This window comes from Macrotis lagotis, chromosome 3 (genome assembly GCF_037893015.1).
Source record: "Macrotis lagotis isolate mMagLag1 chromosome 3, bilby.v1.9.chrom.fasta, whole genome shotgun sequence".
In the NCBI taxonomy this organism is placed as follows: Eukaryota; Metazoa; Chordata; class Mammalia; order Peramelemorphia; family Peramelidae; genus Macrotis; species Macrotis lagotis.
The window spans coordinates 100,710,663-100,728,528 of record NC_133660.1 but is presented as its reverse complement, the minus strand read 5'-3'; the positions used below and the strand labels follow the sequence as shown (position 1 = coordinate 100,728,528).

General features: G+C 33.1%; 1 protein-coding gene across 7 annotated transcripts in view; it reads left to right on the top strand.

Moving 5' to 3' along the window:
- NPY5R (neuropeptide Y receptor Y5) overlaps positions 1–17,866 on the top strand; it is a 163,939-nt gene that overhangs the window by 22,186 nt on the left and 123,887 nt on the right. For all 7 annotated transcript variants that reach the window (XR_012476969.1, XR_012476970.1, XR_012476971.1 and 4 more), the window contains one exon: positions 17,808–17,865. The gene's annotated coding sequence lies outside the window, so the exon portion shown is untranslated. The remainder of the gene's footprint in view (positions 1–17,807; position 17,866) is intronic.

Below are 17,866 nucleotides of genomic sequence, written 5' to 3'. Positions count from 1 at the left end.
TTCTCTTCTCTATTGCAAAAACTTTCCCAACCCCATGATTATATTGTAATTATAAAAGAAGAAATGTTTCAAGGAGCACAACATACTCCTGAGTGCACATTTCTAAAACCCGGAATATTGTGTGAATAGCAGTTATATTCTTTATATAACAGGCCATGACATGTACCTTGTGCAGTAGCATATTTCGCCATTTCTGAAATACTCATTCTTTTTCTAGTATTATGTAGGACCCTGGTTGCCTGGGATAATTAAAAGGTGTAAAGAGAAGACTGTTTCCTCTTCCAGTAGGACCTACCTTTAGCCTTCCACTTAGAGCCTTGAGGCTAAAATTAGAACTATAAGGTACTGGTTTTTAAGTATCTCAAACGGCTTGGTATGTGGAAAGCCTGTCATTTCCCACTTTTTTTTAGGGACTATAGGAAGTAGTTTTAGTAGTAGGAGAAAGTACTATACTGAAGAAGTCAAAATCGTGGATTGAGTTCCCAGTGTTCCCAAAGTTAGTCACTTTGGATTTCTCAGCTTCAGTCTTCTCATCTATAAATGAAGAGGGGATAAGATCATTTCTTGAAATTCCTTCAATGTATCACATTCTTTGATTGTGAAAAAAAAGTCATTATCCAATCATGTGCTCCATTATAACACAGCAAAAACTTGTACTAAGCTACAGAGGCCTTCATTATTGGCCAGGAAATGACAATATATCATCTGTTCAAGGATCAGTCTAGCTAACTTTTAAAAGACCAGTCACCAGAGGGTTAGTCATAGCACTAAATTTCTAGCCATGTAATTTAATTTATGGCTATTAGATCATAGAAAGATTGTAGGCTCTATTGTAGAAGTAGTACCCATCTAGTATTGAAATATTAATGCTATAAATGCCCGGCTAAACGCAACACACACACACAAATCAACCTATGCCTATGATAGCTTATGTTTTATTAAATATTACCTTAATTAGGATGTTAATCTGCTTTTTTCTTCCAAGTTTAATCAGAAAATCTTAAATGTTTCTATCCTTTACTTCTTTTAAATTTTTCAAAAATTTGAAGTACAAAAATTCTTTTTCGAAAGCAAATTATTTTCCAGTTTTCCAGAAATTGTTCATAGCAATATATTTAATTTTTTACTTTCTATCATTCTACCCTAGTACATAGTACACAGAAATACACACCACATTCTGATTTATTGCCCATTATAATGTTTTTCAACAAATAAATTTAACCAACATTTATAATAAATGTCTGGATCCAGGCGGAAGTGTAGTCTTCAAGTTACTTGATACATATTTGATATTTAGCCAATCATATCCATTTTATCCAATTACAGCAAGCATAGTACACAGTGAATTAGGTCACTTAATATGTTCCTAACATGTTGTGCCTTAAGACTTTTCCTAGCTATCAAACTGAGTATGGCACCACAACTTCTCTTTACACTAAACAATCCCTCCCCCAGAATGTCTCAGCAATATATGTGTGTGAACTTTTACCTAATGGCTCAGTGGCAGAGCAAGGAGGAAGGGAGTAAAGGTAAGATGAATTCCATGATTCAAGTAGAGATTTATTGAAGTATAGAAGAGAGGAAGATGAACTTAAGAAATCACTTCCTTTTTTTCCTGATATTGGGAAATCTCTAAAGACAGTTCCATAAAAAGACTTTAAAACATTTAAATAATAAAACAAAATGTTAACATTTTGAACAATTATATCATTCTCACATGTGAAAATTTAGATTTATAAGTTTTTATATATTTGTTTAAGAAATAGGCTTTTACAAGCAGCTAGGTGATGCAATGGATAGAGCACTGGCCCTGGAGTCAGGAGGACCCGAGTTCAAATCCAGCCTCCAACACATTAATAATGGCCTAGCTGTGTGACCTTGGGCAAGTCACTTAACCCCATTGCCTCAAATTTAAAAAAAAAGAAAGAAGCTATTGTCATCTCATTACAACCATACATTTATTCCTTTAAAATGACTGGCAAAAAAGAAAACTGCCTTCTAGTAAGGGTTGCAATTCATTGTTGGAAGACAAAGTATAACACCTCAGAAATATTAACATTAGATTTTTGTGAATTCAAGCTCAAACTCAATGTGGTAAGTTTTTATGTTTGGCCCTCGTTTAAATCCAAACCTTGAGACTCGTGAAACCAAAGAGTAGGGAAGCTGTCAAAAATGAAAAATTCATTGTAAATAAGAATTATTCCATGTATTTTAGAAACAAATATGCTTCTTTGAGTACAGACAGGAGTATAGCCAGAAGAAAAATGCTGTTCCAAGAACTATAAAAGAACCAACACGGTAGCTCTTAAGCTATTTGATACTAAAATTATTTTTTTTAAATGGTGTCAAAATGGACATTAAGTTCAGAAAAAGTGAAGGACAGCACCTAAAGTCCTCAAAGATGCCTATTCAAGAATAAATCAGTATAAATCCCACTCCCCATATCAGCATGAGATGACTCTGCTTGCTGTTCTTTCACATTCTCATTTACTGCTTTTAATGCTGTAATTCAAATTTGATTCAGCTAAACAATAAGTACCTACTATGTGTAAGATGCTGTGCTAGTTGCTGGGAATACTAGCATAAGATATAAAACTGTAAAAGATCGAAAAGATGTTAAGATCTAGTTTAAGATCTAGCCCCTATTTTACGTGGGAAAAACTGAGATCCATAAAAGTCATGACATGCTCATTATTAAGAGTTTTAAAAGTATTAAATGCATTTTATGTGCTTAGTTATCATTTTTCCTTTATTTGATATATATGTACTTTAAGGTATTTGTAAAATAACCTTTATATGTGATTACAATTTGGGAAATGATTTTGATAAAATATTGGGTAACAGGTCTTCAGTTAAAAACATAGTCCTTTTTTATACCATTTGTGGGAAATCTAAGTTTTGAGTTATTTCAATTTCTATTACTTTTTCTATGAACCTAAATGACAAAAGGTCTATCTGTATTTATTTGGAAAGTATTATTTATACAATTAAATAAATATGCTATATTAAGTGGAACTTTTTTTAAAAGAGTACATTTAGGGGGTGGCTAGGTAGTGCAGTGGATAGAGTACCAACCCTGGAGTCAGGAGTACTTGAGTTCAAATCCGGCCTCAGACATTTAATAATTACCTAGCTGTGTGGCCTTGGGCAAGCCACTTAATCCCATTGCCTTGCAAAAAAAAAAAAAAAAAAAAAAAAGTACATTTGGGGGTACAGCTAGGTGGCGCAGTAGATAGAGCACTGGCCCTGGATTCAGGAAGACCTGAGTTGAAATCCAACCTCAGACACTTAATAATTACCTAGCCATGTGACCTTGGCAAGTCATTTAACCCCATTTTCCTTGCAGAAAAAAGAAGAAAAATATTCCAAAAAAAAAAAGTACATTTGGAACTTTAGTCAAAGCCGGATAGTAAAAAATATTTCATGTAACTGGAGTCTGCTTTCAAAAGCAAAAAATGTTATGTAGAGGGGAAAGTTGCTGACAAATAATTCATATTAAGACCTCTATTTCTTCTCAATATGTTCACATAATGCAACCTTCTCCTTCTTCTATGTAGCTAGGTAATTGTGCCTATATAGAGCTGACCAGATAATGAAATAATGTTTGATATCTGAATACTATTCCTTGAGAACTAGGTTGTCTATGTTTATTTCCTGAAGGTGATATAGATGTTAGTGACTGGTGTCTGCACCCTCAAACCAGAGTTAAATAATGTCAAAATTCAGAAAGAAATCATAAAGGCCCATTATTAAAATGTGATTTGAAATAAAATGATGTGCCTTCATCTTTTCCCACCCAAAAGCTTCCCATTTCCCCCCACACACAGACACAGTATTTGTCCTCTTTTCCTTGTCAATCAACAAGTATTTCTAGACTTCCTAGTATTTGGGTACTCTAAGAACATAATTTGTATGATTCCATATTGTAAAAATATGCTAATCAGATGGTTCTTAAAGAACATGTACACTTCATCTTTATTATTTCCAGTTTCTTTGAGTTCCAAAAATAGTTGAAATGTATGCAGTTGTCCCTATAACCCAGCCCAAGCATTTTTCCTTAAATATTGCCATCTAGTGTCAAAAGTTGGTAATGTTAGGCTTGTGCATAAACAGCAATGTCCAATTTAATTCAAACATTTCATGATTTCATCTAGTATATGTGCTTCTTTGACCAGTGCGTTTCACAACCCCTTTGTGCTTTTATCTTTGATTCATATTTGCTGTCACCAAAAAGAAAGTCATGTATTGAGGTCCAACCTTCTATTGAAATGGATCTTCAAACTGAGGGACTACTCTAATACCTACTGCTACAACAGAACGATTTATTATCCAAGCCTTCTGTAGGCTTTTCAGGATCTGCGAGAGATTATTTTCTACTTGCATAGTCTTAAAAAAAAAAAAAACTGTCATCACCATGTCATAATGAGGCAACAAGTCAGGACTTTAGTGGAGGAAATAATTGTAAAGAAGTTAAAAATTAATTTTTTTCATTATTTTTTGCTAGTGTCCTGGAATACAATTTGGTGAAAAATGAGATTGGCCTGTAGAAGATGTGCTCCCAACTTTCAAAGATCTTATGAATTCATGTAGTAAAGGGAAAAAAGATTAATACACACTAGATTGATACATGCTAATATAACTAGAAAATGAATAGAATTATATAAATTATAAAATAATGTATTATAATATATACAATTATATAATTATATAAACTACATAAATTATTAAAAAACTAAATATATAAACTATATTATATATATAAAATATACATTAAAACTATATAAAAACTGTAAGCATAAAACTATTCAAGATAGTTGTAACTTATAGGTTTACACTCTCTGGAGCTAGAAAGGATGTTAGAAATTATCTAGGCTAAACTCCTGTGAAAAAATTGAGATCTGGAAAGGATAAATGTTCTATCCAAGATCACAAAGATAGTAAGAAAAATAACCAGAATAGAATATTCTGCCTCATTCTTCTTATAAACTCCCAGAAAATCACAGAGATCTCAATTGTCTGGCAATGAGTAATAATGAATCAAGTCAGAATTTATAATATACATATTAGAAAAGTTTGAAAGCCTGAAAAGATGGAGAATCAAATATTTAAGAGACATCACAATTGCTCATGAAACAAATGCAGAATAGACAGTAAGTATTTTCTAAGTCTATAATTGTATATAGTTATGTAATAGGGGTTCCACTTTTGGGTGGTTATTTGATACAATGTTTGTAAAAGTTCTAGTGGTAAAGATTGAACATTTTCCTGAGGTAGTATAAAAGATTCCAGCAACTCAGGTCATAAAATAAAAGGATGGTAAATATTTCCATTCCATTGAAAGTTGTTCTTTCTATAAGTACAAATTGCTTGAAACACACTTGAAATTATTTAATTATAAGCTTTTATTTTAGATCAAAAGCAGTGCCAGGGTCAAAGGGAATGTACTCTTAATGGGGGTTTGCAAAAAAAAAGAAAAGAAAAACCTGTCTCAAAGATGACAGGGGCAGCTAGGTGGCACAATGGCTAGAACACTGGTCCTGGAGTCAGGAGGACCCGAGTTCAAATACGGCCTCAGACACTTAATAATTACCTAGCTGTGTGACCTGGGGCAAGTCACTTAACCCCACTACCTTGCAAAAACAAAGAAAAATGTGACAAAGAACATGTTAACATGTATCTATTATAGTAATATATTTGCCTATATATATATATATATATATATATATAAAATACAAGGCAATCTGTTTGTAGTTAACTCTAGTTTCTATTTGGATGAAAAATATCTTTTTAAAAGACTCTTTCCTGAAGATAAAAATAGCAAAGAAAGTAGTCAATATCTGTGTATATATGTATCTTTTTAAAAAAAAATAAATTCAGATGTTTAGATTTTATTTCTTTGGTAATTTTAAAGATTCTAGCCTAAATTTTCATCATCATGAAGCACCAAATGATTTTCTCAAATGTGATCAGATTTACACATGTAAAGGTGACTTTAGCAATACTGTTGAGGTTAGAGGATAGACCAGAAGTGTGGCAACTAGGCTCTATTAATAGACTAACAGTCCTGAGTTCATATCTGGTCCCAGATATTTACTGACTGTGGTCTTGGGCAAGTCATTTAACCCTGTTTGCTTCAGTTCCTCATCTGTAAAACGAGTTAGAGAGGAAATGGTAAACTACTCTAATGTGTTTGTCAAGAAAACTCCAAATGGAATCATGAAGAGTTGGACATAATTGAAATGACTCAAGGTTAGAAGCAGGATGATCATTGCTAAAGTCCCTCATAGTCTGGTTTCATCCTACCTTTCCAGACTTCCCCAAGGTCCACTCATATAGACCTAGTTTCTGTTTCATGAACTCAACATGTTAACCCATTTCTGTGGCTTCAGACATGTTCCATCCTTACCCCATGGCCCTACATAGAATGTATACCTCCCTTATCTCCACTGCTTAGAATCCTTAGCTGCCTCCTTCATGGCTCAAATGACAGTTTTTATAGGAATCCTTTTCTAGGCCTCGAAAGCTTTCAGAACTTTTTCCTCAAATTATATTCACTTGTCCTCCCAGTAGAATGCAAATTTGAGGTCAGGCACTGTTTCTCCTTTTTTATTTATTCATTTGCTATTCTAACAAAGTATTAGTAGAGACTTGTTGGTTACAACATACAATATTCCTGACAAGAGGTGAGAAGCAGAATTTTGGTGTTTGGAGTAAGCATTTGGTGGGGACAGATATGAAACATTCCATAGGCAGAATTCATGAGGTTTAGCAATTAGTTGACTATGAAGAGTGAAGGAGAAGGAAGATTCAAAGATAACTATAGATTTGAGCCTCAATGACAATGAGAATGCTACTGCCCATCACAGAAATGGAAAAGTAGAAGAATAGATTTTTGAGGAGAAAATAAACTCAATTTTGAACATGTTGACTTGGAGGTAACAGTGAGATAACAAGGTAAAGATGTCCAGCAAGAATTTCAAAATATCCATCAAAGGTTGAGAATGCAAAGAGAAATATGGAAGGGTTATATAGGAAACTAATAACAAATAAGAGGATTAACCTTGGAATCAGGAAGACCAAGGTTCAAGTACTGTCTCTGACAAATACTAGTTTTGTAATTGCATATTACTTTGAACTCATTTGACCTTCTTGAGCTTCAGTTTTTTTATCTGTATAAAGAAGGTCTTGTACTACATGCCCTCTTGAGATTTCTTCAAGTTGTAGGCCTATAATATAATCCTTCGACTTGGAGCAAGTTACCTTAGTCTCTCACTGTCCCAGACAACTCATTAAGACTATAAATTTAAGAAGAGTTTGTGGCACTGCTTTGGTAGTTTATTCATTTAGAGTTTCCTCCTCCCACACTGAAATCACAGCCATGAATTCCCTTGAATGGATAATGATTCAGTGGTGTATCCACACAGTTTTTGGAGTTGTTTTTATATGTATAATTAATTGTGACTTAAATATTTTTATAAAACTTTTCATAAAAACATAAACCAAAACCCTTTCTTAGACTATGTATTTTGACTTTCTTATAATAGTGTATATAACATAATATATACATATAATGTACATTGTAGTGTATGCACAAATCACATAATATGTAATAATACTAATAGAATAACTAAATTATGTGTGATTCTAGATCGGGGGGGCTAAAGGAGTAAAGGAAGGCTTCATGGAGTATTTGAGAAATACTTAGCCTCAAAGAAATAGAATTTAGATAGGAACAGGAAGGGAGAGTATATTAGACCTGGGAATAACAAATAATAGCACAGATTCAAGAAATAATATCTTTGTATGATGATGAAGACACTAGCCTAAGTGACATTGAAGATATATATCAAGGAGTAGGAGTAGAGGAAGGGGAAAGTCTTAGATTAGCAGAAGAGTTATATTATTCAGGGCCTTGTAAAACTTGAGGGGTAAGAAAGTTAAGATCTACATACAACACTTTTAAGGAAGAGAGTATCATGAGACAAATTGCCTTAAAGGATTTATTTGGCAATGTTGTGCAAGACTAGATTAAGGAGAACCTAAAGGCAGCAAGGTCAGATGCTGGAGGTAGATGATGTTTTTTTGAAAAGACTCTGGAGGAGCAAGGATAGAAGATAAATTAAATTTTGATCATGTTAAGTTAAAAGATATCCCAAAAGTTTCTTTTTATCTTCCCCTTCCCAAGTCATTCCCTCTTTCTCCTAAAGCATAATTGGCCCTTATCTTCCAAGTTCAGATTAAGTACAAGAAAAGATAAAAGAGAATGATATATACCTATCTACTTGTTCATCTATTTTTTTTTTGGTTGCCCTTGCTTGGCTAGGAGGGAAAGTTTACAGCAATGGTTATTTCAAGTACAGTGAACTTTATGTTGATAGTCAATAATTTTGCAGAGAATAGATTACTTATTAAGCTATAATAAATAGATTCTCCAGAATCACAGAGTGGAAAACTTTTTTTCCCTACATGAAGTAATTATATCTCACAACAATCTTAATATAAGGACAAAGATGCTACACTTAGTGAGAATACTTACTGCTCTTAACATAGCATTGAAGATTTAAGCAATTATTTGACTCAAAATTCAGCATCTTTTCCATTATACCTCTCAAAATTCAGCATCTTTTCCATTATACCTCTATGAATAAACATGTTTTGAACCTTTTAAAAATTAATGTTGATTATATATATATATATATATATATATATAGGAAATTACATATACATATATATATATGTATATATATATATATACTTCTATATTTAAATGTATTTGACTCAATAATCCTGAGATACCAATTTCTTCTTTGGAGGTATTTAACTAAATACCTAATAATTCTACTTAATAATATTCTACCGAATAGTCCCTTTCTGGTTTAAAAGTCCATAGATATTCTTCAGCAACCTTCTCTCTACATGGAATAGTCATGAAAGGCCAACATTCAAAGAGAAGTCTATTAAATCTTATTACCTATATTAGAAATTCATTTTATAAAATTAACAAATATATGATATAAACTATTACATGACAGTGGGTTGAGGCATGTACTAATAAGACAAACCTCTAAGCAGTGACACCAGTTTTTTTTGACAGAAGGGTCAGGAACTACTAGACTAAACAGATGAAAACTCACCCAACTCTAAGCCCTGTAATTCTGAGTAGCTATTTGTCATCATGAGTCTGAAAATTAATTTCATCCTTACCATTGACTGTTGGCACCAAGGCTAATAGGATTGCACCTCATCACGAGTCTCACAAATATGACTCTATAGCTCATCTCAGATATATCCCTTGCCTCCCAAAAGAGATAACACATTTCCCCCCAGTTTTGACAGTTATTTATTGTGTGACCCTTGTACATGAACCTCAATTTCCTCATCTTTATCTCAACTACAAAAATGTCAAATGTTTTCTGCTGCCTTTGTCAACAACCCTGTTTCTTTCTGCCTGGTCCTACTGTAAATCTCTTGTAGCTCCAGTCTTGGCAAAGATTATTGTACCTTCAGAATCAGTCCACCAAAAGAGATCTTCCAGTGACTATTCAAACAGGACTCTTATTGTTATTGGACATGTCCCTTTTTTCCCAGCTTTTCTAATGATATTGGATCCTGATCAACTGATTGAGCTTTTAGAGTCAAATGGATATTTGGCAAGTAGCCATAATTCATCATTGTACCTGTAGGAACCCAAAGAGAATAATACATTTGAGGACTATTTTGAAGTTCATTTTAGAAATGACTTTGATGTTACTATTTTCTCATTTTTTTAAAACTCTAGGATATAGTTCTGGTTCATTTTTGAATACTGACATTTGATTATGATATAGGGTTCATCTATGTGGTTCATTCTGGTTTGGCAGAATGACTTGGTTCAGATGCTTGACCATCTAGGCCACATTTTCTTTCCTTTCTTATTTGTTGTATTAGTTCTTGGACATAAAAGACAGACAGATTTTTGACCAAGGTTTAAATAAATCAGTGCACATGCTACTATGAGTATGTTCACTTGCTGAATGGGGTATCTTAAAACATAAACTGTCTCTTTCCATTTTGATTTCTTAAGATGCACATTCTAGCCAACAGAAGTAATTTTCTATTTATACAGAGTAGGCAGATGCCTATTGGGTATAATTTGAAGGCTATCAAAAGACCCTTTGGTTTCTAAATGCTTTACTCCACATGATTTTCCTAAAATTTACCTAAAAATATTATTATTAGAAGAGTGTGTCTGTGTGTGTGTGTGTGTGTGTGTGTGTGTGTGTGTGTGTATTTTCCTTTGATTTAAGGATGATTAGTAATTTCCAGTTGAAATAGAAACACTTCTAGAGGGGTATATTCATTGTCTTGAATTGTAATGAATTAGTGAATAGTACTTGAGCATAGATTAATTAGATTAATTGCATTCATTGTTCCATAAGCTACTAGGTTAGAAGTGGGAGACAGGAGAAGATAGAAAAATAAAACACCTATAATAGTTGGCATTTATATAACACTCTAAGGTTTATAATGTGCTTTATAAACATTTCATTTGATCCCCACAATATCCCTGTGAGGGATACTACTGGTATTATCACCATTTCACAGACAAAGAAATTGAGACTTGAAAAACTGTAATGACTCGCTCATCACCAACCAACTAATAAGTGCCAGAAACAGTATTCCAAAATGGGTCTTTCCCAACTCTAGTCTAGTTTTCGACAGACCACATTGCCTTTCTAAAACAGTTTTTTTTTTTTTTTTGAGGCAGTTGGACCCAGAACAAGCAAGCTTTCATGTAGAGGCAGAAGGAAAGAGATACTGAGCATGGATAGTGTCCAGGAAAAGTTAAACACAAAAAGAATGCTACATGGAATCTGGGGATGGGGAAAGGAGAGAAGGACAGCATGAAAATGCCACCTGGAGGGAAAGAAAAATATACCAATAGTCACTATCCTCACAGAACTTTACCTTTTATATGTCTAGAACATGATTATTTTAAAGAATTTTTGTTAAGTTTTAAACCAAAAATAGAAAGCATTCTTAGATTTCTGCACTTTGTCTTTTAGTGTTTCTAAAGTTTTAAATGAAATTAGAAAAGCAGCTGGGTCCATTCTTTATAAATCAGCCTTTAGCAACTCACCATATGTTTCTGAAGCATAGAAAAAGGTCATATTGGATATATAACTCCACTGTTTTTTTTCCACTGAAGGGCAATCTGTAGTGTTCTCCAGATGTGGAAAACAGCCATTTCAGTAGACGAGTATGTCTAAGATTCATTATATTCAGAACTTTGTTTTGGGGCTAAACCTTTTTCTGGGGTGGGGGAGTGGGGGTATACACCTTTTGGTCTAAATTAAGCAATTTTTAAATAGAATATAGAATCTAGAACAAAAGTCAAGAGAACAAAGGAAAACCTTAATTTATTTTATCTATTTTAATTAATATAATGTTTTAATATATTTCATTTAATTTATTTTAGAATAAATGTTAACTAAAAATATGAGCTATCCAATTTATAGCGTATTAAAACAACTCTTTGGACCATAAAAATTGCTATCAGAAGATTTTTTTTTAATTTGTAAATTCTTGAACTTCATTTTTTTTTTTTTTTTTGCAAGGCAATGGGGTTAAGTGGCTTGGCAGCTAGGTAATTTTTAAGTGTCTGAGGTCGAATTTGAACTCAGGTACTCCTGACTCCAGGGCTGGTGCTCTATCCAGCTACCCCAAACTTCATTTTTTTTTTAAAGAGCAAACTATAAACTACAAAAAAAGACTGGTAGGGACCACCCTTAAAAAGACTCTCAAAATTATCATCAGAATATCTTCTGCTTAGCAAGGCCTGAGCTACTAACAAGGAGAGAACTCTGATGAAAATGTCTTGCAAGCATTCAGTCCCTGTTGACATTGTTTTGTTTTCATTGGTATCTGTTCCAAGAGGGTTCGGAATTTAGGCTCCCTTATTACATGTTGAAAGAACTAAAAATCTCTTTTCCTTCCTTCCTTCTTTCTTTTCTCTTCCTTTTCCCCATCTCTTCCTCTTTTTTCTTCTGTCCCACTTGAGTGAAGAAAATGGACAACTACTTTGTCTCACTTTTCTTGGATATAAAAGTGAATTAAAAAAAACTTCACCAATAAAACAGAAATGATAGATACATTATCACTTAGCCACTGGAATGCACCAAACACTGTATAGACATTATAATATTTTAGGCATGTCCCAGCAATGCTTAGTGCAAATAAAATGTGTGACACAAATTTACTTTTTTGAAAAATTAGTATTTAATGTTTATATGCAGCAATATAAATAGTGTTAAGAGCAGTAAATATTTCTTTTGCAGGGTCTGTTCATTTTTATAAATTCCTAATTAAACTGGCCTTCCAGTGTCAAGCACTATCCAGGCATAAAAGAGCATTGAAAGAGTTTCTTTTGTTGGTTTTCTCATGGAAAAAAAAGATTTATATGTGCAAATTTTTTAAAAGCCATTTAAAAAAGTCTAATTTATTATTTTTTTAGCATTTGAAAAATTGGAATTCTGAATTCTCTCCTTTCTTTTCCTACCTTATCAATTGAAAAGGCAAGAAGTGTGTTATTAATTATAATTTGCATATGAGCCATGTTGCTAGAAGGAAAAAAGCTAGAAAAATAAAGTTTAAAAAATTATGCCTCAATCTACTCTCAGACTTCAGTCATTTTTCTGGATATGGATATCATTTTTCATTAGAAGTCCTTTAGTATTGTGTCAGATCATTATATTGATAAGAAGAGCTAAGTCATTCACAGCAGATTATTGTTATAATATTGTTGTTATAGTAGCTCATCAATTAATTTGCATCAATTCATGTTTTCCAGCTTTTTTTTAAAATCATCCCCCTTGTTTCTTTTTATATAATTTAAAATTTTTATTTTTCTCAATTATGTATAAAAAAGAATTTAACTTTAATTTTTTACAATTTTGAATTCCAAATAATTCTCTCCCACTCTTTTTTCTCTCCCCCTTCAATGTTAAAGCAAGTAATTTGATAAAGAGGGGCAGCTAGGTAGTATAATAGCTATATAGTATATAGCCTTGGAGGCAGTAGGACCAGAGTTTGAAAGGGGTCTCAGACAACTGACACTAACTGTGTGACCCTGAGCAAGTCACTTAACCCTGACCGCCTCACATAGAGGGCTATCTCCAGTCATACTGATTCTTATCTGACCACTGGACCCAGATGATCTGGAGGAGAAAGTTGAGGCTGGTGACTTAGCATAGAACTCCCACACTCAAATCTGATTCACATGCTTGTCATGGCATCACCTCCCTGGTTTCATGGTCTTCTTTGAGAATTAGAGACAAATATCATCATTATTATTATTATTATCAATTTGATAAAGATTATATATGCAGTCTGGTTAAACATATTTTCATATTAACCTATGTTGTAATAGAAAACCAGACCAAAACTCTCAAGAGAAATAAAAAAAAACAGTATACTTCAATCTGCATTCAGACTCCATCAACTCTTTCTCTAGAGATGGATAGCATTTTTCATCTAAATCCTTCAAAATTGTTCTGGATCTTTGTATTGTTGAGAATAGCCAGGTCATGTGTAGCTGATTATCTGCACTATTGTTGTTTCTGTACACAATGTTCTACTTTTACTCACTTCACTTTGCATCAGTTTGTCTGTCTTTTGTCATTTTTTAATATTACAAGACTATTCCATTATAATCGTATACCACAATTTATTGAGGTATTCCCTCAATTTCCAATTCTTTGCCACAACCAAAAAAGTTGCCATAAATTTTTTAACATATGGTGGGGGGGTCTTTTTACTTTTTCTTTGATCTCTTTGGGTTATTGACCTAGTAGTCATAATTTTATATCCTTTTGGGCATAGTTCCAAATTGTTTTCCATAATTGTTGGACCAATTCACAACTCCACCCATACAATTTTTCCACATCCCTTCCAACATGTCATTTTCCTTTTGTCTCATATACATGTGCATTTTCAATGGTTTCTCCTTGAAGTAACTCAAGTGTTACAAATTATAATTAACCCTTTCTATCTCCAATTATGCAATAATCTAACATGCACTTTATAGTCATTGGCACATAGTAAACACTTAATAAAAAACTACCTGAATAAATGGATTATCAATCAGTGAGCATTTATTAAGTCTGTGCTCCAAACATTGTGTTGAGCACTTGAAGATGTAAAGAAAAGTATAAACTAAAAGAGTTTATATTCTTTTTTTTTAGTTGTTTTTTTGCAAAGCAATGGGGATAAGTGACTTGCCCAAGGCCACACAGCTAGGTAATTATTAAGTGTCTGAGGCCGGATTTGAACTCAGGTACTCCTGACTCCAGGATCTGTGCTCTATCCACTGCGCCACCTAGCTGCCCCCAAAAAAGTTTATATTCTAATATCTCGATATCTAGATATAAATATATACATATATGTGTGTATATAGATATATATACAGAGAGAGAGAGTGCATAAGGAATATATATGTATGGCATATACCGTATATATTCCAAATGACTATGGAAAAAACAAAGAAAATTTTCCTACATAACTTCACATTATATTTTAAAACCTCTGAGTGGCTCATGTTTCTGATCTTGTCTCATTGGTACCATTGCTCAAGTTTTGGTCTTTTCCTCCAACCTTAAATTGACCTAGAATTTTGATTCTAATATAATCATAATAGATCACGACATTCTTTAAAATTTGCTTGATGTTTAGTATTTTTAGCACAAACGTGAAAAAATAATGAAAAACTATTATACACTTCTATTTAGTGTACCTCTATTTAGTGAGTATAACTTTTGTTACACTCTATGTACCTCTATTTAGTGAGTGTAACTTTGGTTCCTTTATATTTCTATCTGTCCCCAACTTGCCTTTTTTCTCAAATTTCTCAGTAATATCTTTCCCGCCTATATCATGGCAAAACTATTCTATTGTCATCAAACAGCTTTCTATCTGATGACTCTTTTTCCTTTGCACAGGCTTTTTTTAGGCTGTGGCAATCCCCGACTCTGCCATGCCTTGAATTTACTCCCTTCTCATCATTGTCTCTTAGAATGCTTAATTTCTTCAATTCTTAGTTTAGTGATGCCTCCTACTAGAAAGCTCTCCTGATCTAGTTGACAGTAATAGACCCCTTCTCAAATTACATTTCATTTACATAACTTGTATATATGTTGTATTTCCTCAATAGAATGTAAACTCCTGTCTAAACTTTAATTTCTAGCTTCCCATCCAAGTATATAGACCAGTACCTGTCTTCTAGCAGGTACTTCATAAATATTTGTTGAATTGAAGTTAATGAGCTGGTAATATTTGATGCCAATTAATACATAGGCTACTAAATGGTTACAACAAAACTGAGGTGAAATTAAAATTGACAATATTAAGTAACTGCTATGTGCAAGTCATTATGCTAGACTGGAGATAGAAAGATAAACACTAAATGATTTCTTTCCTAGAACAATTTCCTGGGTTTCCTGCCACTCCCATCAGATTGGGGGAAATGATAAAAGTCAGAAATATTCTTTGTTGTAGAATCTATGGGAAGACAAGCCCAATTGGCTAAATCATTCTGACATTCTGATACTGAGTTTATACCTCAAATCAACCAAAAGCAGAAAGTACACAAATATTACACAATATTTTTAACAGCACTTTTTTTGTGGCAGGAAAAAAAAATTCAACAGGAAACCAAGTGATTTCCTATCATTTGGAGAACTGCTGAAAAAAAATATGGTATATGAATATACCTACCTAAATACATATGAGATATTATTGTACTATAAGAAATTGTGAATATGATGAATTCAGAAAACATAAGAAAATTTATGTGAATTGTTAGAGTGAACTAGGAAAACAATGACTACAATAATAGAGGTAAAAATAACATTTAAAAAAAAACCAATGTGAATTCAGAATAATTTTTAACAGCAGTTTTGGTCCCAGAGAAGGTAAAACAAGCTTTCCACTTCTAAGTGGAGAGATTAGGTACTAGGGGTGGTGAAATGTTGGTCCATTTGATCCAAGGGATCTGCTTATTTTTCTCTGATAGAAAAGAATTTTCTATGTTTCGGGATTTGGGAGAAAAAAATTTGTGAGGAACTGTGGTGTAAAATACTGAAAGCTACAGTATTTTTTTTAAATTAAAAGGACAGCCAACATACCTCCTTTTCATCCTTTCCTATTCCCTTAGTTTAGTGTAGCTATTTGTAATCCAGTGGCTGCAAATTCAGTGTAAGTCAGCAATGAATTGTGGCAACAAAAAAAGACCAATCTTGGATTGTATCTTGAAGGCCTTAGTTTCCAAGAAGGAAGGGGGAAATCCCATTGTATTCTGCCTGTATCAAACTTCACTTGGAGGATTATAGTCAGTTTTGAATGTCAAAATTGAAGGACTAGTTGAAGAACTAGTCACACATGATGCCTTTAATCTTAATCAGCATCATTAACATTTTCTCCTCATTTTCTTAAGGATACATCAAATCAGATGCTGATTGGTAATGTTTGCCTATTTCTGAGGTATACATGTTGACATGAAAATTTAACAATAACCACACATGTAAGTCAGTTTGAGCTGATGCCCACCCCACTATTTATTGTAAGATTTTTTTTGTTTGGTTTTTTTTAATGTTTTTTTGCAAGGCAAATGGGGTTAAGTGGCTTGCCCAAGGCCACACAGCTAGGTAATTATTAAGTGTCTGAGAATGGATATGAATCCAGGTACTCCTGACTCCAGGGCTGGTGCTTTATCCACTACACCACCTAGCCACCTATATAAGATTTTTTTTTAATGCTTTATAGAAATAACAGTTTTCTATCTAGTTGGCCTTTTCCTGATCTACCCTTAGTAATTACATAAAAAATGAAATTAAGTTGATTTTATATTATTTATTCTCAATGAATTCATGCCAGCTCTTAGTGATTGCTATTTTCCTCTCTACAGGCTCACAAACTATTTATTATGGAATTTTGATAGAAAACTGTTGTTTTCCAAACTATGCTTTATAGAGTCAATCTTATTCCCACTGAAAATTGAGATATTGTTCTATCTTCATTCAGTATAATGAGACCTAACCTGATTTACATGATTTCTCAGAGATCACTGTTATACATCTTCTTTTATATTTTAGATCATAATTCAGCTGGGCAAGGTCACTTGGAGTTATTTCTGACAATTCTCATCTTCACTTAGGTTAGGGTTTTTTCTTAACCCTTTTAGCTCTATCCTTTTTAGTCAGGATATTACTCTCCTTGATGAAAGAAAAAGAAAACTAGTTGTTCACTATTTCCACTTTTGAACACTGTGACAGTCTTCTCTCGATATCATTTTTTCTTTTTTTCCTCTGAGAAAGCTAAAAAAAAAAAAACCCCTTTTATTCTTATTAGCCCTTTTTGATAAACCTCTCATTCTTAGCTTTAACTATCATGACAATATTTACATAGATTTTCCCCTTCTTTGAAAAATATTCTTCTTGGTTATTTGTATGTCCATCAATTGTACTTATTCATTTCAAGCAGCCTGTCATAAGGGGGAAACATCATTGAATTTGGACCTTGAAGACATAGGTTCAAAGACTGGCTCTATCACTAATTGCAACATACTTTTACAACCTTGGGTAAGTCATTTCACCTTCCTGTGACTCAGGGTCCTGCTCTGTAAAATGAGGAGGTAGGATTAGATGAATTTTTCAAATTCCTTCCAACTCTTAGAATCTATAGTTCTGTACTTAGGTCATAATAATCATTAGATCTTTGGCTATTTTTATTGCTTTCTTCTCAGAGATTTTTTTCTTTCTCTGTTTTATGTCTAGATTTGACCCCTATTCAAGATGGCTGAAGTTGATGAAAGTCTGATCTCTGAAAAATAAGG